The sequence below is a fragment of the Pelodiscus sinensis genome, chromosome 1 (genome assembly GCF_052426305.1).
Source record: "Pelodiscus sinensis isolate ZL-2025 chromosome 1, ASM5242630v1, whole genome shotgun sequence".
Classification (NCBI taxonomy): domain Eukaryota; kingdom Metazoa; phylum Chordata; order Testudines; family Trionychidae; genus Pelodiscus; species Pelodiscus sinensis.
In genome coordinates this window covers 268,523,778-268,549,802 of record NC_143052.1, presented here as the reverse complement: position 1 = coordinate 268,549,802, position 26,025 = coordinate 268,523,778, and the positions used below count along the sequence as shown (strand labels likewise).

At 42.3% G+C, this 26,025-nt stretch overlaps 1 long non-coding RNA gene across 1 annotated transcript in view; it reads left to right on the top strand.

The window, feature by feature from the left end:
• Positions 1–8,123: 8,123 nt before the first annotated feature.
• The window catches only part of LOC149525738 (uncharacterized), an 88,001-nt gene continuing 70,099 nt past the window's right edge, over positions 8,124–26,025 (top strand). Inside the window, exons 1-2 of the long non-coding RNA XR_016348430.1 lie at positions 8,124–8,450; positions 12,121–12,204. This is a non-coding gene — a long non-coding RNA (uncharacterized LOC149525738). The remainder of the gene's footprint in view (positions 8,451–12,120; positions 12,205–26,025) is intronic.

Genomic DNA, 26,025 nt, shown 5'->3' with positions numbered 1-26,025 from the left:
ACTGCCTGCCCACCAACTTTGGGAAATCTATATATTCCATTGTAGTACATTGTAGTTAGGCATTCTTCATGTTAAACTTTCCTTTGCAGTACATGCCTTTTATCTTCTAAAATATCAATATGACATTTCTGAAAGTGGTTTCTGCAAACTTGTGGTTTCTTAGAAGTATTGATTTTCTTTTTAGCAGTAACGTCCTCAGAATCACTAGAAACTCATTTTCCATAGGGTAAATTGTCACAGCCCAGAGTTGGTGGCTAATGAGAGCAAGATGGTGTGATTCTCTTTCTCCCTTGCTTTTTCTGTTTGGGATTGCTCATATTTTTATTCCGGATTTAAAGGGTAGACTATGACACCTCTCTGCTTTCCCTCCCATTCTTATCTACTTGGCTTGTAATCCTTTGGGGACAGGGAATGTCTTTATTGTGCGATTGTGCATCATTTCATACAATAAGATCCTGATCTGGTTTGGAGCCCCTTCATTCTACTGTAATACAAATGTTTAATAGTAAAGGGGCCTCCCTCTGTACTGAGCACTCCACAGTCCAGTCACACATGCTGTGTGCATGTTTATGCACATAAGTGGTAGAGGGGGGAAGACCCAGACAATCACATCGTGCCTGATATTATATAATATTAGAGAGGTAATATTTTAAAGGTAATAGGTGCCTAACTCTAAAACCCTTTAAAATATAGATTAGGTCTTTGGATAAATGTATTAGATAGCAAGCACTGAACATAATTTATACTTAATTGTTTTAAGAAAACAATCATTTTGTAAAAAAAATCAGTATAACACAAATCTTTGGACCTAGGAAAATGTTTGAGATCTACCTAAATAAAGTATTTCTGTTCTCTGTTAGAGGAATTTATAAACCTCTTACCTTTTGGTTTCACAAAAATTCCTGCAGGGAACTTGCAGCAAAGTATTTCCTTTGTAAACGCCAGATTTGTCTTCAAAAATCTGTAGTAAGGATGATCCAGATGAATTTGAAGGAAAATAGCTGGTCTCTGCAGGATTAATTTAACTATTTGAACAAATCCAGACATCTACAATGTCTCCTAGTATTAAGTATCCTGAGCAGGAAGTGTGACTTGGTCACTGTAGAAAACGCTACATAGATTAGGGCGGTGTGTTTAGGCTCTTAAAATGATACTAAGTATATATAAAAGCACTGTGGAGTCCTCTGGAGCCTTATAGACTAACAGATTTGTTGGAGCATAAGCTTTCATGGGCAAAGACCCACTTCATCAGATGTATGTAGTGGAAATTCCAGAGGCAGATATAAATATACAGGCATAAGAAAAGAGTACCAATATGTATATATAGTAAGGCTGTCATGCAATTAAAAAACTAACCACGATTAATCATGCAATTAATTATGCTTTTAAACAATAATAGAATTCCATTTATTTAAATACTTTGGGTGCTTTCTATGCTTTTAAATATATTGATTTCAGTTACAATGCAGAATACAAGGTGTACATTGCTCACTTTATGTTTATTACAAAACACAAAAAACCAATATAAATAGTATTTTTCAGTTCATCTAATACAAGGGTGGGCAATAATTTTTGATGGGGTGCCACTTCAGAAATTTTTGAAGTGGCTCTGAGCCATCCTGGAAGGGGAAGGGGCTCATGCAGAAGGGGTGGGGCCAGGACATTTCCATGCTTCCCTGTCTATAGACCCTGATTGGTCTGGAGTGGGGGAGCATGTGAAGTCCACCCCCAAGAGCACTGCTAGCTGTTCTGAATAGCTGGCAGTTCCCTCTAGGTGCCCACACCCCTGGCGGCAGGAAGAGACTTTGCACATGCCCTCCTCCTACCCCCAAGTCAATCAGGGCCTGGAGGTGGTGGGAGCATGAAAACTCTGCCCCGCCCTGCAAGAGAGCACTGCACTTAGAGTCACCCATGAGCTAAGCAGCAGCTGGTGGTTGACTTTAAGTGCCAAGCCCCTTTCAAGACAGGAGGAGACTTTACGCGCTCCTCTGCCCACAGGCCCTGAATGAATTGGGGGTGGGGTGGGGAGAGTGGCAGTACATCCGTGGGCTGGATCAACCTGCTTGACAGGTCAGATCCAGCCTGCAGAGACCCTTTTGCCCACTCCTGACCTAATACAAGCAATGTGGTGTAATCTCTTTATCTTGAAATTTGAACTTACAAATTTAGAATTATGTACAAAAAAACCTCATTCAAAAATAAAACAACGAAAAACTTTAGAGTTTACAAGTCCATTTAGTTCTACTTCTTGTTCAGCCAATTGCTTGAAAACAAGTGTGTTTACATTTGCCTGCTTTTTGTTTCCAGTGTCACCTGAATGGGAGAGTAGGCATTCACGTGGCAGTGTTGTAGATAGCATTACTAGATATTTATGTGCCAGATGCACTAAAGATTTGTATGACCCTTCATGTCTCAATCAACATTGCAGCACACATATGCTGGGAGATAAACAGAGGCAAATGATGCTACTGCTAATATTTTAATCTATGTTTAATTTTAATCATATTTGAATAACAAGGTCTATGCTTTGTTAGTGCCTGGCTGAGATTAGACTTGGATGAGAGGATGCTGGACCTAGCTCACAACAGATTTCAGATCATGCTGAAGGAAAATGGTTTTTAATTTGAAAAGGATGGTTCTGGTATCAATAAATACCTGTGTGTTCATTTCCGATCATCCTATATTGTAAAGGGTGTACAGGCAGTCCCCGGGTTACGTACAAGATAGGGACTATAGGTTTGTTCTTAAGTTGAATTTGTATGTAAGTCGGAACTGGCTCCAGATTCAGCCACTGCTGAAACTGATCAGAGGCTGACTACAGGAAGCCCTAGGCAGAGTTGACTACAGGACCAACCCGGCAACACCCCAGCTGCTCTACCCCAGGCGTCCCGCAACAAAAGCCTGGTCGGCTGGGGTGGGGGGGGGAACGCACTAGCTGCGCCCCCTCCCCCCCAGCAGACCAGGGAGACCCGAGCAAAGCTGCGGAGGCTCAGAGGTCCCGCTGCCTCTGCAGCTTTGCTCCTGTCTCCCTGCTGTGCTGGGGGGTAGTTCCCCCCAGCACAGCAGGGAGACCCAAGCAAAGCCGCACAGGTGGCGGGACCCCGCTGCCCGTGCGGCTTTGCTCCTTTGCCCCGGAGCAAAGCCGCAGAGGCGGCAGGGTCCCCCGCCTCTGTGGCTTTGCTCCTGTCTCCCTTCTGTGCTGGGGGGGAGTTCCCCCCAGCACAGCAGGGAGACCCGAGCAAAGCCGCATAGGGCGGCTTTGCTCCTTTGCCCCGGAGCAAAGCCGCAGAGGCGGGGGACCCCGTTGCCTGTGCGGCTTTGCTCGGGTCTCCCTGCTGTGCTGGGGAGTCCCGCCCAGCACACCAGGGAGACCCGGAGTAGCTTTTCTCGCCCCGGAGGACGCGGTGGCGGGACCGCTGCGCTCTGGGCGGTCCCGCCGCCCGCGAACTCCGGGGCGAGAAAAGCCCCATTCGTAAGTGCGGATCCGACATAAGTCGGATCCACGTAAGTCGGGGACTGCCTGTAGCTGGAAATGGTGGATATTCATATACAGCTAACAAATGTACCCAGAGGCATGGAAAGATTTGTGTATGAACATAGATTATAAAGATGTGAATTGGTTATCTTAGAGAGGAGAAATGTTAGAAAGAACATTGTGTTTTTGATTTAAAAGTTGTTGAATAACTGCTGGCTTTAACTAGAGGTGACTGGAAAATTTCCAACAGAATATTTTTCCATCAGAAATTATCAATTTGAAGAGTTTGGGATATTTGTTAATTTCAATTAAATTACAGCTAGGAAAAAAATGAAACAGAGGAGTCTAATAAAGTCCAAATGGAACATTTACACTTCGGCTACGTCTACACTGGCCCCTTTTCCGGAAGGGGCATGTAAATTTCACCAGTCATCGTAGGGAAATCCACGGGGGATTTAAATATCCCCCGCGGAATTTAAATAAAAATGTCCGCCGCTTTTTTCCGGCTTTTAAAAAAGCCGGAAAAGAGCGTCTACACTGGCCCCGATCCTCTGGAAAAAGTGCCCTTTTCCGGAGGGTCTTATTCCTACTTTGAAGTATACAACTTTGAAGTAGGAATAAAACCCTCCGGAAAAGGGCACTTTTTCCGGAGGATCGGGGCCAGTGTAGACGCTCTTTTCCGGCTTTTTTAAAAGCTGGAAAAAAGTGGCGGACATTTTTATTTAAATTCCGCGGGGGATATTTAAATCCCCCGCGGATTTCCCTACGACGACTGGTGAAATTTACATGCCCCTTCCAGAAAAGGGGCCAGTGTAGACGAGCCCTTCCTGTTTCAAAAAGAGTTATTGTTTCATTCAAATAATATGTACTACAAATTGAAATCAGAACAGAGCATTTTAATTTTTTCAAAAAGAAATGTTTTAAGTGACCCAAAATGATTTTTCCAGAACTTTATTTAGCAGGAAATTTCATTTTTTGTTGTTTTGTTCTCTTTCAAACCAGAAGAAAAAAAACATAATTCCAGAACTTTTCACAAAACGGAAAATTCAGTTCCTGCCCAGTTTCAGTTTTAGTGTATCACAAAAGCTATATTTAACACTGTGCATTCTCTCAGCACAATGATTATTAACTGCACACATTAATGATTAATAATTAATGATTAACTGCACATGTAACCAATTTGCTAATGATTTCCTTTTATCAATTAGGAGCTCCTTAAATCTTTATTTGTACAGTTTTATGGTTCAACTTAACTGATTTTTGAAACACAAAGCAGAAAGGCAGCAACGGAATGGGATTTAGATTCATTTAGTGATCATCTAATCCAGTGGACATCTTGTTGCAATCAAAAAATTGCTCCTGGAAAGTTGAAAGCTCTCCTGGAAAATTGTGCTACGGTAGAAAAAAAATCCAAGGAAGCTGTTATTTTACTTTTACTTTTGTTATTTTACTCACTGAGAGGGTGCTCAGTGGGCCCCCTTCAAGAGGATATTCTAACATGTACATCTGGTGGACTCCAAAACACTTTTCTGTTGGCATTTATATAAAATTGAGCTGTATATATTTTTGAAAAAAAGTCATTGTGGATATATTTCACCCCTAAACAGACATCAGTATATGACCTATGAATCGTTTAAGTCCAATTAAGCCTTCTTTTAATACAGGAAGTTGAGAAATCATAAAGTTCAAAAAAAAATAGATGATTTGGATGTTTCCTAGGAAGTTATGTCAGTCGACTGACTTATGCTCAGCAGTATGCAGGTTCTATCTCTTACAACTATTCTTACTCTATTGTGCATTATTTTACATTTTACAACATTGAATTTCATCTACCATAGTCTTGCTCATTCACCTAGTTTTATTAGGTCCCACTGGAGTTTCTGACAGTCTCCTGCAGTCTTGACTAACCTATACAACTTCATATTGTCTACAGACTTTGCAACCTTACTATTTGCCCACACATATAATGAATAAGTGCATTAACAAAACTAGTCTCTCAGTAGAATGTTGGCACAGTTTCTTGTTAACTTTTTACCCAGGTGAATATCGATCATTTATTGTTCTTTATTTTCTGTCTCTGAGCTAGATCCTAATCCATGACAGAAATTTACCTTTCATCCCTGACCATTTAATTTTCGTAATAGGCTCTTCTGAGGGTAAGACTCAGTCTTATGAAATTAGAGACTATTCAAAGCCTATGATATTACATGTTACCTGTATCTTTAGGGCATATTGCTGATTGTATTCCTGGGTAAGTGGATAAGGAAAGAAATGCTTCTTGCAGGAAATGAAGACAATGAGGGTTCTTAAAAACAAATCCCCATTATTAAAACAATCTATGTAATAAGCCTTTTGACGTTTTGCCTTCTCTGCCTTCCCCTACCTCTGGAAGAAGTATAGAGTGGCTTGACCTAGTTCAAAAGGCCTACAAATTAGGAGTTTGAAACTTTATAAAATGACAGCCCTGACCCAGGAGACACCATCTGAGAATTGGGGTGCCTTCAAGCAAACCATGAAGGAAAGGTGAGCCAGAGAAGCAGTTAACTTGGCTATTGTGACAGATTTTTTCAAAATGGTTTTATAGACCTGCATCATATCCCCCATTAGTCATTTCTTTTCCAAGATGAAAAGTGAAAGTTTTATTAATGTCTCCTCATAATCCTTTCCATTTCCCTAATCATTTTTGTTACCCTTTTCTAATGTCAAGATATCCTTTTTAAGATGAGGTGACCAAATCTGCATGCAGTGTTCAAGACATGGGCATACCATGGATTTATATAGAGGTAGTAAGATATTGTCTGTCTTATTCTCTATTCCTTTCTTAATGATTCATATAATTCTGTTTGCCTTTTGATTGCTGCTGTTCATTGAGTGTATGTCTTCAGAATCCCATAATTTATACCTATAGTTGGGATTATGTTTTCCAATATTCATTATTTTTGCATTTATCAATGTTAAATTTCATCTGCCATTTTGTTGCCTAGTCACCTTGTTTTGGGATATCCTTTTGAAGTTCTTCACATCTTCTTTGTACATAATTGTTTTGACCAATTTTGTATCGTCTGTACATTTTACTGTCTTCTGGTACATTGGAAACTCTGGCTGGAATAGTGCTACCTTTGGAGCACTGAAACCCAACACCATGAAGCACAAACTGTGCACCATTTGCACAACATATTCCTCAATGAACAATACAGAGGCAAATGGGAGGGGAGGAAGAAGCTACGCAAAAGTATTCTGCTTGTTTTCCTTTTGAAGTGCCTTTCCTTTGTTTAAACCACTTTATACAATCAGGGATGTCTACACTGCCACCCTAGTTCGAACTAGGGTGGCTAATGTAGGCATTCGAACTTGCAAATGAAGCCCGGGATTTAAATATCCCAGGCTTCATTTGCATGTTCCCGAGCGGGCGCCATTTTTAAATGCCCTGTAGTTCAAACTACCTGCCCGCGGCTACACATGGCAAGGACTAGGTAGTTCGAATTAAAGCTCCTAATTCGAACTACCATTAAACCTCCTTGCAGAAGGAATAATGGTAGTTATAATTAGGAGCTTTAATTCGAACTACCTAGTCCGTGCCGCATGTAACTGGGATATTTACATCCCGGGCTTCATTTGCAAGTTCGAATGCCTACATTGGCCACCCTAGTTCGAACTAGGATGGCAGTGTAGACATACCCTCACTGCCTTAATCTATTGACACAAAAGTCTTTCCCCCCTGACTTTCCATCTCCATTAATTTTTATTTCAGTTTTGTCTCCTGCTTACTGCATTCAACTCCCCTTTCTATCCAAACCTTCGGCAATTCACTCAGGGTATGTCTACACTGCATCCCTAGTTCGAACTAGGGATGCAAATGGAGACAACCGAAGTAGTTAATGAAGCGGGGATTTAAATATCCCGCGCTCCATTAACATGATCTCGCCGGCACGCTAGTTCGAATCACAGCTGATTCGAACCAGGAAGTGCGCGCCGGGACGCGTTAGTTCGGACTAAAGCCCTTAGTCCGAACTAATGTTACTCCTCAAAAAATGAGGAGTAACATTAGTTCGGACTAAGGGCTTTAGTCCGAACTAACGCGTCCCGGCGCGCACTTCCTGGTTCGAATCAGCTGTGATTCGAACTAGCGTGCCGGCGAGATCATGTTAATGGAGCGCGGGATATTTAAATCCCCGCTTCATTAACTACTTCGATTGTCTCCATTTGCATCCCTAGTTCGAACTAGGGATGCAGTATAGACATACCCCCTCTGCCTCCTTCCAGCCGTTATTCTTCAATAATTTTAAATCCTTTCCCCCATTCAAAATCTTCCTTTAGTGTTACCCGCTACTTCATCCTTTCCAGTTAAATCAATCTCTCCTTTCTCGGTACACTGCAATTTCTAGCTCCTCCCATTTCTCCCTCTCCACCTACTTTTCTTCATATTGGTTTCAATGAGTCTACTCGTGTGCTTGAAATTAAACATGTGTTTAAGTTCTTTGCTGGATTGGGGCTTTCTTGATTTCAGTAGGACCAATTAGCACTAATCATGAGAAATGATGGCAGAGCAATCTCTGTGGCTTTAGTAATGAAAAAATAATATTTATGAGAACTCCAGGCAGCCTTTTTTTCTGACTACTTTGGGGACCCTTTTTCAGTTTATTTTCAGAATCAGGTGAGTTTGGTTATCCATTATCCATAAGTGTTTTGTTAGTTCATATAGGCAAAAGGTCTGATTGCTCTGTCCCTTTTCTCTACCTTTCTCTTTCAGATTGGGTTTCACCTTGTTTTCTTCGAGTGTTCATGTCCTCCGTTCCCGTGTAGGTGTTGGGCCCAGGTTCAGGCACCAAACTCGGTACCAAATATCAGGACTTGGCACCATGAGATCTATCCAGGCATCCTCTTCCTCCTCTCCAGACGAGGTGATGATGGGAGAAGATATAGTGCCCTCCCAGGATGATTGCAGGGCACAATCATGAAAAGCCTGTGCATCCAGGTAGAGGAGATAAAGAAGTCCACCCATACCCGGGAGGATATTTTTAGCAGCATAGGGCCACTCAAGAGTGGCATAGCTCTTAAATGATGCAACACAGCAACACAACAGGCAATACAACAGTGATGTTTTATACCAACAGGCAGGGGGAAAGGCCAGAAAACACTCTGCTTGTGGGAATTCTGAGTAGCTTGTTCATTCCACCTCAAAGCCTATTATCTGCTGGTGTCAGAGAATGAATAATCTCATAGGATCCTTCTCCAACCACCACAAGTGATCTATCCCAATGTCATGGAAGTCATCTTCTAGAAGTAGGAGAATTCCTAGACGGAACACAAAAAGAATAACAGGGAGTATTGGCAGTTCTGGGCCACAGCCTGAGCTATTTATAGATACCTTGCTCCTTCCTTGGATGAGTAGTCTTTTCTATGCATCTCCTTGCATTTGTCGATATGTGTTGTTCAAGTCCATTCAACTGCAGAGGCTCAAGAAAGCTATTTCGCATGCATGGGGGTGGGGAGATGAAGGAGGGGGCAGCAGCCATGCTGTCCGGGATGTGGCTTGCTTTTCATCCCATTCCCCGGACACTAAGGGAGTGAGGGAAAAATGCTTGCATTCCATGCATTCCTCTCACACCTGGCGAGTGAGCTCCTTTCACTGGACAGGTGTTAGAGGCATGCATGGAATGAGAGCACTGTCCTCTCACTCCCTTGGTGTCCGAGGGACAGGATGAAAAGCAAGCTGCTTTCTGGAGCACATGGCTACTGCCCACCCTATGTGCCCAAAATTGCACCCTTGCACAGGTTCACCCCAAGCACAACCGCCACAAAGTTTTTCCCCCCATGATAGACATTGGGTTAGCTCTGGTGAACCCTGAAGTCATGCTATCATGGTGCTAGCATGACTAGCCAACCCAGCTGTCCTGTCACCCCTTGCTCCTTCTTGCCAGCTAAGTTTGATGGGGGGTGCTATGGACATGAGCAACACATCTCGAAGAATAATAGTTATGGAAGGTTAGTGATTAATTGTATGTTCCACTGAATTATTCCTGATTTATCCCAGTGTGGGAAGAGAATCAGGTCCAGTGTGTTTTAATACAATAAGAGTCTATGTCTTTTGTATTCAACTCTACTGCAGTAGGCTAGTGATGAGGCTTGGAAGAAGTTTGGATAATCTAAGAAATATTATTAAAAGTAGATGGTAAAGGAGAAAGAAAGTTTGAAGAGGATCTAGAATAGGACTTCTTTCAGTAGCAATGCAAAACAAATATTTTAAAACATTGGTAGGTTGGTGTATTTCCCCCCCCTTCCAGAAGTAACTTTCCAGGTAAAGATGGAATTTTAGTATATGGATCTATGATTGAGGGTGTGTCTAAACTACACTCCTCTGCCGACAGAGGGATGTAGATTAGGCACATCGCTATTGCAAATGAAGCGGGGATTTAAATATCCCGTGCTTCATTTGAATAAAAATGGCCACCACGGCACTTTGCCGACAAAAAGTGGCAGTCTAGATGGGGATCGGTCAACAAGGAAAGCCTTTTCCGACCGATCCTGCCAATCTCGTTTCAAAGTGCTGCGTCAGCAAAAAGCGGCGGCCATTTTTATTCAAATGAAGCATAGGATATTTAAATCCCCATGTGGTTTAGACACACCCTTAGTGATTTCAATAGTGAAGAAGCCCTTGGAAAAAAATCTCTGAATTTTCACAGTATTTCCATTTCTAGCACTGTTCCTAACTAGATTAGTATTCTCTTTATTGAATTAAGATTCATTACTTTAGAGTCTCTCTGACTTCTGTAAGCAACATATTGTAGATTACATTTTGGTTGTTCACCATCACCTACATGAAATAGTCTTTATATAAACATTTAAACTTTAAAAATAAATGTGTCCCTGACTTGTTAGATAACTCTGCTGAATTAAGTGTGGTGTGTTGAAAGCACATGCAAATCTGACAAATTTATCCTGATACAGAGGTCTAAACAGCAATGAATACATGGACACTGTCCTGATGGAGGATATTTTGTTTTTTTCATGTTAAGTGAAAAATCAAGCTTAAGCCATTCCATTAGACTCTGTGCTTATTTCATATATTTTGAAAAGATTTTAAGTTATATACTCAACTCCACCAAAGATATAAGTATAATAAAAAAGCTATGGAAAATAAAACAGCTTTTTCTAGTTTATAGGAAATAGTCTAGAAGCTTTGTAAACACTAAAAGCTAAGCTAAAACCAAAGTGACTCTACTGTCGGGTTACTTATCAATTACCTATGCAAACACAGTCTGTTTTTTAAAGACCTTACTTCTAAATGAGCTATTGTTTCTGGTTGACAATTATATGTTCGTACACTTTAATACTGTACAAATCAGCCTCTGAGCTAGGATTTCTTTGCCTTAAATCATTAGAACTTTAAGCTTGCCTTATCTTTTATCAACCAAACTAGTTTTTTTAAATCGAACATATGAGGATCAGCCTTTCTTCGTATTACTCCTCCCTCCCTCATTGTGTTTACAGTGAATGCACTGTTTGTATATAGAGAGAGGCCATCAGAAACTCCACAACTTACTGGAGTTTAGTCTATCAAGAGCTGGTTGTAAACAAAGATGAGAAAAGATCCCTTGGCTTTGCCCAGGAGTTTTGCATGGTGGCTAGATATGTTCTTTAGTGACTGTAAATAAATATTTTTGCAATGCATTGCTCATTTCCCAACCATTCAAACAAGTCATAAATAATCTGTACATAAGGCATGATTGCTTTAATATATTTACAGAGAATAATTTCTAGTTTCAATTTTAAGTTTTCTGAAATCCATTCTTGCAAATTATTTAAATTTGTATTTATACGGTTTGTGACAAAACTCCAGTTGACAGCAACGGGAGTTGTTTATGTAGGTTTAAGGCACAGTTATAATTCATTACATTTTAAACCAAAACTGGCATTTCCGAAACCACTGCTGATAGGTGCCATGTTGCTGAAAGAAAACAACATCATTTGGGATTTTAGCAGTATGACAACTTAGTGTAGAAAACTGTGACCCACTTTCTAGCATTTGTTTTTTCCTATGTTCAACTTCAAAAGAACAACACCGCTGTTTAAATATTAAAGCTCTGAATTTCAAAGTTGCTTAGCATTTTTGATCATCAGGACAAGAAAATTTTGCTTAAATATTAAACCGATGTTATGGTACATCAAAATGCAAATTAATTCAGTCCCTCACACTGAGCATCTATATTTTTGATGTCCTCTCTGAGATTGCCTTTCAGTAAGGTAACTATTTTAGACTCAGGAATGCTTTTGTATTTTCTAGTCCATTTCACAGTTCATGCACAGTGACTGATGATGAATGAATCTTAGAGCTTTCAATGTATTATTAATTATTCAGTTTTCCCTCAAGCAGGACATTTTACAAAAGACTGCTATGAAAGTTTACATTCTAAGAAGACTCCAAATTTAACTTTCTAATTCTGAGTGTTTGTTCTTATAATACGAATTTAAATGAGGTTGATTTTGTTTTCCATATGACTACTAGAGTGCCATGTGCACCTTAAACAGCATAGCACATGGTATTACTTTTAAGGGTTTGGGGCCATGTCTGAATGACTCATGTTAGAGTAGTCATTGTAAAAATCTTGTGTCATCCTTGAATTCTTTTTCTTCACCTCATTCAGAAGGTTGGCATTCCATGGCACAGTTTCTCCTCCTATGTGGAAACAGCAGCAAGATGAGGCCCAGTGGGAAGAAAACTCTACAAGGTAAAATATTAAATATTACCAAATCAATCCTTCAGGAGTGTTAGCATTTGCCACTTTGGGGTCTCCACCCTATGTGGTATCCAGGCAAACCTTTCTGGTAGACATTTTGTTCATTCCTGTATTCCATTATTGTGGAACATACATAGTAGTTGTCACTATTACAAGACAGTACTCAATTATGATATATTTAGTAACTATGGTGAATGTATCAGAGAGGTAGCCGTGTTAGTCTGGCTCTGCAAAAGAGAGAAGGAGTCTTCCTGAACACACAATAGCAGATTTAAAGGTAGCCATCCTGCAGCAAAAAAACTTCAGGACCAAACTTCAGAGAGAAACTACTGAGCTGCAGTTCATCTGCAAATTTAACACCATCCGCTCAGGATTGAACAAAGACTGTGAATGGCTAGCCAATTACAATAGCAGTTTCTCCTCTCTTGGTGATCACACCTCCAGATCAGCTGCTAGAAGTGGGCCTCCCTGATTGAATTTACCACGTTATCTCTAGCCTGATTCTTTCCTGCATATTTTTCCAGCCTCTGGAAATTTCCACTACATGCATCTGACGAAGTGGGTTTTTGTCCACGACAGCTTATGCTCCAACACTTCTGTTAGTCTGTAAGGTGCTACAGAACTCCCTGTCACTTATGGTTAATGTGTAATTAAAATTATCATCTCAAAACTTGAGCAAGAGACTAGAATGGGAATCAATTAAAATAATTAAAGGAGGTCATATAATAAATGGCAAACAAAATGGGTTTATGGAAAATAGAGCACATCATACTATGTCTTTTTCGATGAGATTACAAGTTTGTTTGATAAAGATAATAATGCTGATGTAATATAGTCAGACTTCAGTAAGATATTGGACAAGGCACGACAAGAAATTTTGATTAAAAAACAAAGATTAATATAGGACACATTAAATAGATTAAAAGCTAGCTAATTTAGTATCACAAAGTGAAATTGTAAGAAGGGAATCATCATTGAATGGGTGTGCTTTTGAAGACGGGGGTCCTAGGAGGATCAATTTTCGGTTCTATTATATTCAGTACTAGCAGAAATACCTGGCATCGCCCGGGGAAAATATAGTAAAAGGTGTGATGAATGAACTACGTCAATACATTAACATAGCATATTTTATTGGAAATACTTTTCTCTGATATATTACTTTAAGAAATGAACATAGCTAGTGATGTGTTTACAAAACGACAAATCCCATAGGGTCTCTTTTCTCAATCCCCACAAATCAGGAAGGCCCATCTTCCCTTAAAGACTATGCAAACCAGTGCCTACACCCTCCTTGCCAGAAGCCCCGAGAAATGGAGGGGATGTCTCCTGGGCTCTGCAGCAGCAGCAAATCACTGCTCCCCAAGTAGCCACTCCCCATGTGCCTTTAGTGCACGCTCCATGGGGCACCCTGAATGGACTTCCTAGAGATGGCTGAACCGGTTGCATTGATCAGACAAAGCGAGAGGTGTAATTAGTGATATCTAGATGATAAGAACATGCAGCACCTGAACGTACCTGTTCTAATGAGAATAGGCTGTTCTGAGTGTACGTGTCCTCCTCAGGCTCCACGGTGCTCAAAACCTTGTCCTCCTACCCACCTCCTCTTTGTACTGTGTGCTGAATCCTGCAAAGTGCATAATGACCGGTGGCATTTGCTGATAATGCACACAGCCCTGCCAGGAGAATGCACGCAGCCCAAAGGAGGGCAAGAGGTGGGATGGCTCCTTTGAGTGTCAGGGGAGGGAAGCAACTTTAATTTCCAGAAGAGGATCAGTCGGAGCCTGGCTGTGTGAAGATGTTGAGAGGTTGTGATAGCTGGAGGCTTCTCCCAGCCACAATTAGCAAGGCTAGACCCTAGCCAGCATCAGCCACATTTGGGTCTGTCCTGGAGACCTGCTGGTGGTCTAGTATAAGGGAGGTTGCTGATTCTCTGCCCCACTGCAGCCTCTCCCCCATGGGCTTTCCTTTGATGGTGCTGCAGGTGCCCACATGCTTTATCCTCTAGGATCTCGCAGTTGCAGTTTATGTGACACACTTAACAGAAGAGTCCAGCAAATGCCTATGATCAGGCGCTACTAAAAGCTAATGATCAACGGGCCCTATTGGGGCTCTGGGGGAACCGATTTAGAGATATAACCAATCCAGTTACTTAAGTTAGGAAATCAGTAGTATCTGTGCAAACAAACAAACTTTCAGAAATATTTATAAGAAGATTTTTATGACCTAGAAGCTAACTCAAAATCATCACTGATAAAGTTTATGAGTGACACAAAATTGGGGAAGTGGTAAAATATGAAAAAGACAGATCACTGGTACAGAGCAATCTGGATCGTTAGTAAGCAAGCAAACAATATGCATTTTATTATGGCTAAATGTAAATGAATACATCTAGGAACAAAGAACTAACTTGACGGGAACCCCTTACTAGGAAGCAGTGACTCTGAAAAAGATGTGGGGTTGTGATATATAATCATCTAAAATGTGCTCCCAGTGTTGACAAATGGGATAATATAATCTTTAGGTGCATGAACATGACAAAAATTTTGACTAGGAGTAGAGAAGTTATTGTACCTCTTCATTTGGCACTGATGTGACTACAGCTGGAATGACTATGTTCATTTTTATTGTCCATGATTCAAGAAGGATGTATATAAACTGGAGAGGATTCTGAGAGCCCTGACATTCATGAAAACATTAGAAAATATACCTTATAGTGATAGACTCAAAGAGTTCAATCTATTTAGCTAAACAAAGAGGTTAAGTGGTGATGTGAGTACAGTCAAGAAGTACCTCCATGAGGAGCACATATTTTATAACGGATCTTGAAATCTAACACTGAAAGGTATAACAGGATACTAGAAGTTCAAGCTGGACAAAATCTCACTGGAAATAAGGTCTATGTTTATAATTGTGAGAGTAATTAATCTTTGGGACAACTTAATCTGGATTGTAGTGGATCGTCAACCACTTACATTTTTTTTAATTAAGTTTGGATATTTTTTTCTAAAAGACATGCTCTAGGAACAATTTTTGGTTTATGGCCTGCGTTATAAAGGAGATCAGGCTAAGACAGGGATTGTCAAACTTTGGCTCACAGCCTGTCAGATTAATCCACTGGTGGGCCACAAAGCAGTTTGTTTATGTTGAGCATCCACAGGCGTGACTCTGCATAGCTGCCAGTGGCTATGGTTCACTCTTCCCAGCCAATGGAAGCTGGGGGAAGCAGACTGGGCCAGAGGAACATGGTGGTCACCACTTCCCATAGCCCCATTGGACAGGAATGGTGAACTGCAGCCACTGGGAGCTGTGGGGGTGGGAAGTTGGGGTGGGTGTCACGTTACTGGGTCTTGAGGGGAGCAGCCAGATCACGGATGCACCCATAGGTGGGGGTGTTGGCCCCAAAAATGGCATAGGAGGGGGGCCATGTGAGGTATTGAATAGGAGCTTACTGTCTGCTGATCCTATGTACACTGGTCATATGATTGTATAATGTCTGTGTGTGTAGTTAGGAATCTGTGTAGATACTGAATATTTCTCTGCATGTAGTTGAGCAGTGGGCAGAGCCCGGCCTATGGACATGCTAATCAGTGAGGCCTTGTAGGACAATGGCACTCAATGGGCCAAGGACACACCTAAAGAATGAGTGGTGACTCATACCTAAAAGCTACCAGCAGGGGACCAGGTGACCTGCTGTAGCCAAGAAGAGACCAGGAAGGAGGGATAAATAGGCCATGTGGTGGTCTCCATCTTGGTTCTCAGCTCAGCACTTCATCCCAGAGGCAGCAATGCAGGGATCGAAGAGCCGGAAAGACCTGTGGACCCATCCTGATTCTAGGATGTGCAACAAGGACTTTTAAACCAGCAGCTGTAACATCTTTGCTAGAGCCTGCATCGAGAACTGGGAGATTTGGTGCATGTAACATACTATTCTTTTAACAACCTTACTCTCATGCTTTTCTTTATTGTAATAATAAACCTTTAGTTGTTAGATGCTAAAGGATTGGCCCAGCGTGATTTGTGGGTAAGGTCCAAAGGGTAAATTGACCAGGGATCTGTGGCTGGTTTCTTGGGACCGGACAGAACTTGTTCGGGGTAGGTGGGATTGGGTGCTAGGACCCCCCACCTGTGTATGAGGCCCGAAGCCATCTGGGGCACGGATATTGCTGGGGTGTCGGAGGGGTTTTGCTCGGGAGGCTTCAGGCAGGAAGCGCTCTGTGGGACTGGTTTGTGGCCTGTTTGGAGAGGTCACCAGTCTGGGTGCTGTAAGGAGCCCCAGATTTGAGCAATTTGCCCTGAGCGGACGCCCTCAGCTGTGCCCAGACATGGCCCGATCCATCACAGCGGGTCATGCCTGCATGTGCTCAATGTAAACAAACTGTCTCATGTCCTTCCAATGTATTACCCTGATGGGCCACAAGCAAAAGTTGACAACCTCAGGACTAGTAGATCACAGTCATACCTTCTGGTCTTGGAAAATGAATCCTTCCAGGTACCATATAAGACTGAATGGTCTATGATTTTTTGAATCCTCTTTGTTCCCCCTTTTAAAGATAAATACTATATTTGCCCTTTTGGGATCTTTCTCGTCCTCCATAAGTTCTCAAAAAAATTGCAAATTGTTCAGAGTTTGATTTGCATAGTACTTAAGTACCCTATGATGAATTTCATCAGGCTTTTCTAACGTGAACGCATCTAACTTATCTAAATATTCTTTAACCTATTATTTCTCTATTTTGGCTTGTGACTATCTCCCTTGATATTAACAATAACTGTGTTTATTATCTGGTCACAATTAGTCTTTTTAGTGAATACTAAAGCAAAATAGGCATTGGACACTTTAGGCTTCTTGATATAATCTGTTATTAGCACTTCTATCCTGCTAAGTTAGGGCATTGATTTTTGATGGGGGACCATGCCTAGATTTTGGTAAGTGATCTAGGGCTGCACTTTTCTATGGAGGTGTTGTGGGGTCTGGGATGGAAGTTTGGTGCAGAAAGGAGCTTGGGGTAGGGAACTGGGGTGCAGGAGAAAGTTTGGGGTCTGAGAGGGAGTTTGGGTAAAGGAGGAGGTTGTGATCTTGGGCAGGGGACTGGGGTGCAGGTCTGGTAGGGGGTATGAATGCAGGAGAGGATTCGGGCCTGGGGGAGAGGTGTATGAGAGGATGAGAAGTCTGCGGGGGAGAGTTGTAACCTGGAGAGAGGAGGGTACAGAGGGTTTGATTGTGATCTATGTCAGGGGATTGGAGAGCAGTGTCCAAGGAGGGGGTATGGGTGCAGGAGAAGGATTCTAGCCTGGGGGAGGGCTTAGGAGGGATGCAGGAATGCAGGGTTTGGGAGGGAGTTGGGAGGAGGGAAGGGCTGGGGTGCCAGAGTCAGGCTGTGGCCGAGAGGCGCTTACATAAGCAGCTCCTGGCCAGCAGCACTCTCAGACAGGTTCCCCTGCTCCAACAGCCCCATACTGCTGGCGCCTGTGCACACGGCTCTGTCTTCTGCTGGAAGGGGAGAGGGAGAGAGGGAGGGAGAGAACCCAGCAACATCTCTCAGCTCCTCTTGGTCAGAAACCGGCCAATGGGAGCTGAGAAATTATGTTGAACTGCCCCCATCCCCTAGCAAAATCTCTTAGCTCCCACTGGATTCTGGTCTCATAGAACTGAGAGATTTTCCTAGGGGAGATGCTGGCAGTGTGCTGAAGCATCTCCCTCCTTCCCTTCTCCCTGCAGCACAGAGAGAAATACAGAGCAGCTAGCTACTTTGACCAGTGCTGCTCCCTGCTGCAGGGGCAGGCACCGACTGGATCAAAAGACTTGGTGGGCCAGATCAAGCCTGAGGGCCATATCTTGTCTGTCCCATGTGAAGTAGAGGGCTCTTATTTTTGTCTTTCTCTTACTCTTAATGTATTTATAGGATCTCTTATTGCCTTTTATGTCCCTTGCTAGGCATAATTTATTTTGTTCCATAGCCTTTCTGATTGTGTTCCTACATGGTTGCACTACTCTTTTGTACTCTTCATTAGTAATTTGTTCATATTTCCATTTCTCATAGGATTTGATTCATTTTTTATTTATCAGGTCATTAAAGAGCTGATAGAACCATGTTGATCTCTTAGGCTATGTCTAGACTGGCCAGTTTTTCCGGAAAATCAGCTGCTTTTCCGGAAAAACTTGCCAGCTGTCTACACTGGCCGCTTGAATTTCCACAAAAGCACTGACTTTCTACTGTAAGAAATCAGTGCGTCTTGCGGAAATACTATGCTGCTCCCATTCGGGCAAAAGTCCCTTTTGCGCAAAACTTTTGCGCAAAAGGGCCAGTGTAGACAGCTGAGATTTATTTTGCGCAAAAAAGCCCCGATCGCGAAAATGGTGATCGGGGCTTTTTTGTGCAAAAACACGTCTAGATTGGCCACAGACGCTTTTCCGCAAAAAGTGCTGTTGCAGAAAAGCGTCCGTGCCAATCTAGACGCTCTTTTCTGAAAATGCTTTTAACATAAAACTTTTCCGTTAAAAGCATTTCTGGAAAATCATGCCAGTCTAGACGTAGCCTTACTGTACATCTTATCTTTCCTTTGGGACAGTTTGCTGTTGTGCTTTGAATAGTGTATTTTTAAGAAATTGCCATCTCCCCATAATCTCTGCTTCCCTTATATTTCTTCCCCTTTCTTACCTGCCAGTTCTCTGAGTTAAAGTCTGTTGTTTTCAAAGTGCATTGTCCTTATTCAGCTGCTCTCAGTCCTTCCTTTCTTTAGAATAATGAAATCTATCTTGTTATTATGGCAGACAGAGCAAAACTGAATTCACCAATCAGAGGGCTTTGGGATACTTTTTTTCCCAGAGTCACCATTGCAATTTGGATTGTATTTCCAGGAGGCTGCCCTAGGTCAGTGAGGAAAGATGGACAGAACTCACAAAGAGAGAACCCCAGAATGGTTAAAGACATTTCAATAAATTAGAACTGAATGTTGACTTTGACTTTAATGGAGGAAGGAACAGATCTTGGGCCTGATGTCTAGAAGAGTTTAAAACTTGCAGATCCCATTGATTTCTGTTAGGCTTGTGGGCTCTAAGGAGATATACAAATCAGGCCCTCGATGACCTAGAAGAGCAGAATTACAGGGAATTTCAGTGAAAATAGTTCAGCTTGAAATTGCAACTGTGAGGGCAGTAATAGCTGTTAACATTTCTTTATTATTTCATAATGATCAGTGATCTATGCCAGAGTTTTGTCCTGTCTATTCTACTACCTAAGAAAATACATTTTCCTTTAGGAAGGTAGGTAATCTGTGCAGTTGGAAACAATGCAACAACAACACATTTTGAATTTTAAAAAAAACTTCCTTTAAAAGAGGAACCTCAGGACTATTATATAAATTAAAGGCTATTTCTCGAACTACAGATGTCTGGATTTCCCCCAGACAGGTTGGAGACTGGAAGCATTTATGAAGTTGGGCAGAATGTAACGCAAGGTATCATTGGAGTGCCAATAGGAATGAAGTAAGAAATGCCTAAAGGCATGAAAATAGCAGTAGGCTAAATAGATGATTTTTGTAGATGCACAGGAAAGATTGTCAAGCTAAGAACAAGATTTTTTTCATATACTATAAATGGTCGAATGATGATTTTTATTTGAATGTCCATCTGTGTACCCTTGTGCAGGCTTTAGAATCCAGTTTAGTTAGTTCTGTGTGATTTGCCTCAGAATTGAAAATTTTAATGGAAAAGATCTGTTTGTTTCACGAGAACTCATGTCAACAGAAACTTTTATGCATCATGTAGCATATTTGGCCATTTTACCATATCCAGAGCTTACTATACGCATCCGCATTGCTAGGATGGAAGAATGATTATTCACTTAGCCCAGGATCTACAAACAGATAATGAAGAGCTTGAGAGCTGCTTCCTCTCTTTCTGGAATCCCAGATGCACTGAAAAGCAAATGTGTGACTGTGGCATATCTCCATCTGAAACATTAAAACAGATTCTGACAGATGTGGTCGGGTGCTTCCTTTTAACCTTTGGCTCCCAAGCTATTTCTTTGAAGTGATTCTTGCTACAGGTAGTGAAAGCTGAATGTGTGTTATTTTAGTTATTTCTCCTTCTCACATAGGAAGTGGCTCTTCCACAACATGTGCATTTTTTTTTACCATCTGATTTATAGGCTTTGTTTGCTTTACCATTCTTCTTTCTTTGCAGAAAAAATATTTCTGGTGCATACCTTTGTCTCGCTAGCTTCCTATTCTTTATAAGATCTACAAAGTTTTTTTTTTTTTGGAAGGAAGGTCAGACTTCACTGAAATGTAAACCAGATATTCAAACTATTAAACTGCCATTTATTCTTTGAAACCATTATTGTTATTTAAGTCTTCCCTCTCCCACTCCCGAATTATTTTAAACGCTGATTTTCAGGATTTTTCGGGGAGAGGAGGTAGCCAGGGGAAATGTAACTTTTAAAAAAAGATGCCTTGTTTAGCAGCTTCAAGAATTAACATTTCTTGCCAAAAAGATTGTCAGATAATCCATTATTCTTAATAAAACATCTGTGATTTTTTTTCCAGTTGTAAACAATGGAATTTCATAGATATACCACAACCCACTAAAGCTATCAGAGAATAAATGTCTAGCACTAATATATAAAACAGACAGATAATACAAAGGAACAGATTGTAACTGTGTTTTAGGATGAGAATGAGCTATAGTTTCATATTTATATTTCCTGAGTTTCTTAGGCAGCAGACATCTTTTGCCATTCTCCAGTTAACTGGTAGCCTAGAAAGGTAGTGTAAATAAATTTCTCCAAGAACCATTCTCTGCACATCGTATGTTGGGTTCAGTGTTTAAGATCTTCTATGATTTATATTTTCTACTGCATGGTTTCTAAAGTCTATTTAGGACTGTCTGAATTGTGCAGGATATTAGACTATACTGTACAGTAGATATAAACAGTTTAATGATGTGTTCTGGAATAGACATAATTTTTTAAAAATAAACCTTTCTTTATTCACAGCTAATTGAAATTTAGACAAATATGCTTATAATACTATATAAAAATACCAGTAAAGCAGACCAATTTACTGATTGGCACCAACTATTTTCTATTCTCAAAAGAAGTTTACATTCCCTTATGGATACATGTGCATAGCCTACACTTGATTGCTCCCAAGATATTAGAAAAATCTCAAAATAATGTTCATTTTAAAACATCTGTTACTGCTGGTGCCTTTAGGGGGAACAAATATGTTAACTCACCCTCTGGTCAATAGGAACTTAGTGTGCTAAACAATAATACGCTAGCAGATGTATAATAAGGGCCAGCAGGCTGGAAAATTTTGGCTACTGCCTCTTCCTCAGTAACAGGAAATGAACAGCTCCTGGCACAGGCTGTCTAAATATTTCTTTGTCATTCTTTGTATGAGGCCAACATGATTTCAATAATCAAGACTGTAACTTGTGCCTTTAAAAGCGTTCATATTCCATCATCTCAGTTTCAATGTGTCCTTTACACAAGGAATGCTTTTGCACTGAGTTATTGCAGGCAGATATTGGCTTTTGGTTTTACATATTTTCAAACTGCTTTTGTAGATTTCACACTCACTGGGAGTGCCCAAGCAAAAGTAAGTTTGTGCCGAGGTACTTACTTACACCCCTAACTTTTATGAAAGAGACCAAATTAAAAAACAAACAAACAAACTGCAACAACATGACTTCAAGTTACCTCCATAAGGTATTCAGAAGATACCACTTACGGTATGTCTACACTACAAAGTTAATTGGAACTAACAGCCATTAGTTCGAATTAACTTTAATAGTGGCTACACATACAAACCGCTAGTTCTAATTTAAATCGAACTAGCAGAGTGCTTAATTCGACCTAGGCAAACCTCATTCTATGAGGAGTAATGCCTAGTTCGCATTAAGTAGTTCAAATTAAGGGCTGTGTAGCCACTTAATTCGAACTAGTGGGAGGCTAGCCCTTCCCAGGTTGCCCTGATGGCCACTCTGGGCCAAACCAGGGAAACTTTTCTGCCCCCTTCCTGGCCCCGGAGCCCTTAAAGGGGCACAGTCTGGCTACAGTGCTTGTGCCAGTTGCAAGCCTGCCAGCACCCAGACAGCAGACACTGCACCTGGCATGGCATGAGCCAGCCACCCGCTGCCACCCAGCCCTCCCCCTCTTCCCAGGACCAGGCTGGGGGCTCCCAAGAGCCTGCCTGGGGCCACAAGAGGCGGGCACCTGCCTGGTTTAGTGCAGAGGTCATGGACCTCATCGAGGTTTGGGGGAAGTCCTCCAACGTCCACGACCTCCGCACTAGGCACAGGAATGTGGCCTTCTAGGGCAGAATAGATGCCAGCCTGGCCACCAAAGGCCACATGCGAACCCAGGAGCAGGTTTGCATGAAAATCAAGTTGTTCCAGTAAGACCCCCGACCCTTAGCCCCGAGCTTAGAACATAAGAACATAAGAATGGCCATACTGGGTCAGACCAAAGGTCCATCTAGCTCAGTAGCCTGTCTGCAGACAGTGGCCAGCACCAGGAACCCCGGAGGGGATGGACCGAAGACAATGACCAAGCGATTTGTCTTGTGCCATCCATCTCCAGCATTCCACAAACAGAGGCCAGGGACACCGTTTCTACGCCCTCTCTATTAGCACTCCATGGACACAACCTCCATGAATTTATCTAACTTCTCTTTAAACTCTGTTATAGTTCTAGCCTTCACAGCCTCCTATGGCAAGGAGTTCCACAGGTTGACTATTTGCTTTGTGAAGAAGAACTTTCTTATATTAGTTTGAAGCCTGCTACCCATTCATTTCATTTGGTGTCCTCTAGTCCTTCTATTATGGGAAGTAATGAAGAACTTTTCTTTATTCACCCTTTCCACACCACTCATGATTTTATATACCTATATTATATCCCCCCTCGGTCTCCTCTTTTCTAAGCTGAAAAGTCCCAGTCTCTTTAGCCTCTCTTCATATGGGACCTGTTCCAAACCCCTAATCATTTTAGTTGCCCTTTTCTGAACCCTTTCCAAGGCCAAAATATCTTTTTTGAGGTGAGGAGACCACATCTGTACACAGTACTGAAGATATGGCGTACCATAGTTTTATACTTCCCCTCCTCCTTCATCCCCTGGCTTCCCCCTTCCAGCTCCTTCCTCCCAGGTTTCCCCCTCTCCCACCTCCTTTTCCCAGTCTCCCTAGAGATTAATCCCCCCCCCCCAGTTTTGTTAAATAAAGAGAGTTTCTATTTTTGAACATGTATCCTTTATTTTTTACATCAGGAAGGGGGGCTAGGGAGGGGCAAGTGGAAGGAGGTAAGGGAGGAATGGAGCGCAAGCCCCCAATGGGGAGGACTGGGGTGGCTCTGCGGGCTCCTCAGGATGGAAGCTCTCCTGCAGAGCCTCCTGGATCCTGACAGCCCCCTGATTGACCCCTCCCCCGGATGGCAGCCTGCAGCAAGTGCAGCCGGGCTGATGGCCGAGTGCTGTGATGTGCCAAGTGTGGGCACTCAGGGCACTCGAAGACAGGACTGCTTTGCTGTCCCTCATCGAGGTAGACAAGCTAGCGGGGAACCCTGAGAACTGTCTGTCCGGGGTGGGGGTCAAGTCCTTTTAAGAACAGCTGTCAGCTAGCCTGAGGCAGCAGCTCCACGCTCTAAGTCCTAATCTGATGCCCTGCCAGCACTGCTTCTGGCTATCCTTAACTTCGGTTCAGGGTCCACTCAATGTGTATATGCTATTTCAAATTAGCAAAACCAAAGTAGGTTTTAGGTCTAGATGCACTAATTCGAATTAGCTTAGTTCGAATTAACTAATTCAAATTAAGTTAATTTGAATTAGTGCTGTAGTGTAGACATACTCTTAAATTTTAAGTAGTAAATGTATAACTTTTTGGAAAGTTAGTACTTTTATACTTTGCCTGGAGGCATACTTCCAACATCATTTGACTTACAATAGAATGGGGGTGATGACTTCTGCCAAAAGTGCTGGTTATTTAATTTTTTTCTAATTAAAAACTCTAACCTTCCCCCCTCACCCGCACTCTGTTCTAAAATTTGATTTGTCAATTTCATATTGGTTCATTTTTTTGATTGTATCATTTTGGTATATATGGTCGTGCCGGTTTTCTTCCATATACAGGCAGTCCCTGACTTACGCGGATCCGACTTATGTCGGATCTGCACTTACAAACGGGGCTTTCTTGCCCCGGAGCTCGCAGGCAGCGATCCACCACCTCGACCTCCGGGGCGAGAAAAGCTGCTCCCGGTGCCCCTGGTCTGCTGGAGACCGTCTCCAGCAGACCAGGGGTACCGGGAGCGAAGCCGCAGCCAGAGCAAAGCCTCAGAGGCGCGGCACCCCACTGCCGCTGCGGCTTTGCTTCCCGTGTCCCTGGTCTGCTGGGGGGGGGGGGCAGCTAGTGTGCCCCCCCCCCCCGCCCAGCAGACCAGGCTTTTGTTGTGGACCCTGGGGCAGAGCAGCTGGGGCGCTGCCGGTTGGTCCTGCAGCGCCGTTCTGGGCACTACTGGACCAACCCGGCAGCACCCCAGCTGCTCTGCCCCAGGCGTCCTGATTCAGCCGCTGTTGGTCAGTTTCAGCAGTGGCTGAATCAGGACACCTGGGGTAGAACAGCTGGGGTGCTGCTGGGTTGGTCCAGTAGCGCTGAGGAGCGGTGCTACTGGAGCAACCCAGCAGCACCCCAGCTGCTCTGCCCCAGGCGTCCCCAAGTCAGCTGCTGCTGAAACTGACCAGCGCTGACTACAGGAAGCCTGAGGCAGAGTTGCTCTGCCCTGGGCTTCCTGGAATCAGCTGCTGATCAGTTTCAGCAGCAGCTGACTTGGGGACGCTTGGGGTTCTTAAGTTGAATCTGTATGTAAGTCAGAACTGGCGGTCAGTTTCAGCAGCGGCTGAATCTGGACGCCAGTTCCGACTTACATACAGATTCAACTTAAGAACAAACCTACAGTCCCTATCTTGTACGTAACCCGGGGACTGCCTGTATTGATCTGAGGAAGTGGATCTGGCCCACCAAAGCTCATCACCTAATAAACCATCTTGTTAGTCTTTAAAGTGCTACATAGTTCTGTCTTTTGTTTCTGTAGTGCAGACATACCCCAAATGTAGATGTGTAATGTTGACAGCCACAACCAAACCTGGGATCTCTAGAGCTTAGGAGCTGTGCATGAGCCGCTACACTTGAACTAAAAACACACTGGCTTTCAGCTTAGGGTTATTGGTTATTACAAGAAGTCAAAGTGTGACACACCCAAAGAATAAGAATCTGGAAAAGTTAGCCATTTGGACTGAAAGAAGCATTCAGAAAGTCCTTATAAGCCTTAGTGTGTGTAACGTATTTGAAAATATCTTTGGTGTTGGTAAACTATCTCAAAATCAGCCACCTTAGTTTTATAGTTATTAATTGATAAATGCTTTTTAAACACTTGAAGAGCAAAGATCCCATATAATGTTAATACTTGTTATTGTATAAGTAATCTTTCTCATTTCAACTTGCTAGTCTCAAAGCTTCTCAAATAAAGTATGGCATTGTAACTAGAGCTGGCTAAGTACTACTAAAAAGTATTGACAAATATCAGACCTTAAATAGTTTTCTGTATTTGCTTCAGCAATCTCTTTTATTCACATCGAGCAAGCGTTAGTTCACAGGAAGAGAAAATGTTTTCATTTTTTTCTGTGAATATGTATTTGCAAAGGTGTTTGCACACACTGCTTGTGTGACTAACCTGAAAGATTTTTGGAGGTTTTGGACTCATCCAGTCAAGGAGCAGAAACAACACTACAGGACTTTATTAACTAGTGACATAACAGGAA